Source organism: Mastomys coucha, unplaced genomic scaffold, assembly GCF_008632895.1.
Source record: "Mastomys coucha isolate ucsf_1 unplaced genomic scaffold, UCSF_Mcou_1 pScaffold17, whole genome shotgun sequence".
Lineage (NCBI taxonomy): Eukaryota > Metazoa > Chordata > Mammalia > Rodentia > Muridae > Mastomys > Mastomys coucha.
Window position 1 is genome coordinate 25,766,310 of NW_022196899.1, and position 1,335 is coordinate 25,767,644.

General features: G+C 34.5%; 1 protein-coding gene across 7 annotated transcripts in view; it reads left to right on the plus strand.

Annotated features, from left to right (window-relative positions):
- The window catches only part of Kcnmb2 (potassium calcium-activated channel subfamily M regulatory beta subunit 2), a 315,499-nt gene that overhangs the window by 277,774 nt on the left and 36,390 nt on the right, over positions 1 to 1,335 (plus strand). The window lies entirely within an intron of this gene.

Genomic DNA, 1,335 nt, shown 5'->3' on the forward strand with positions numbered 1-1,335 from the left:
CTATGGTGATTGAGAGTTTTGCTGGGTATAGTAGTCTGGGCTCGCATTTGTGTTCTCTTAGGATCTGTATGACTTATCTGTATGACTGTATTTTCTTAAATGAGCATAAATATATAAAGTCTTTTTGTTTGTTTGTTTTATATTTAGTACAGTTTAAAGTCTTGGCTCTTTCTGTGGTACAAGCCCCAAATAAGAACAATTTTTAGACATTGGATTTCATTGTAATAAGGCTGTACTTCAATGACCCTCAAATCACCGAAGGATTTTACCTACATTGTAGGTAAGCTAAGAGTTGACAGTTCTGTTGTGCCAAGGAATGAATTGTAGGCATGATTTACAGAATTCCTGCTATGGTCAAAACTATTTGACTTGAGTGAGTGACTTTATTGTCAGCCCCCCGAGAACTGGTTACATTCATTTAAGAAATGGTGTAGGTATTGAGATGGTCTATCCATAAAGTCATTCACCAACTGTTTCAATGAACAATGGTTCTGCTTGGAGAGTGGCACAGATATTAGGTGAGGGTAAGAATCTGGTTCATTAGTTGTAATAATTTGGAGAAGCATTCATCTCAGAGAAAGAGTAACTTATAAAGTCCTCTTCTTCAAACTTGATACAAGAGTTACAAATGTCAAGCAAAGCATTCAGTTTCACTTTGTTGTTCTCTTACAAGCCACCTCCCTAGTTAATCGTCTATGTTTCTTTTGGGTATATAAATACTTTTGAAACATATAAGCTGTTCTGAAAACCATAGTATAGTGTAAAAACATGAAATAAACAATACTACTAATAGAGAGGCTAAGATAGGAGAAGCAAGATCTCAAGACCACAGCAAGACACTGTCACAAACAAACAAGCTAAAAGTGTATTTGGATTGTATAATATTGGACCTATTTCTCCAATTACCAAATTGGAGAGACCATTGGATGAAAATTAACAAATTTCTAATTCCTCATATTATTGGATTTCAATCAATTAGGGTGTGTTGGTAATATTAATTTTCATATTAATATATTAATAAAAAGTAATTGTCACTTCCTGTAGTTTTTGTTGTAAGAGGTGGAATTAGGTTTGTGTGGATTTGTTGCAAGATTACCTTTTGCTTCTTCTAGGGTGTAGTTTTGCTCCTTATGTTGATGTTTTCCATCTATTATCCTTTGTAGGGCTGGATTTGTGGAAAGATATTGTGTAAATTTTGTTTTGTCATAGAATATCTTGTTTTCTTCATCTATGGTATTTAAGAGTTTTGCTGGGTATAGTAGCCTTCGCTGGCATTTGTGTTCTTGTAGGATCTGTATGACATCTGCCCAGGATCTTCTAGCTTTCATAGTCTCT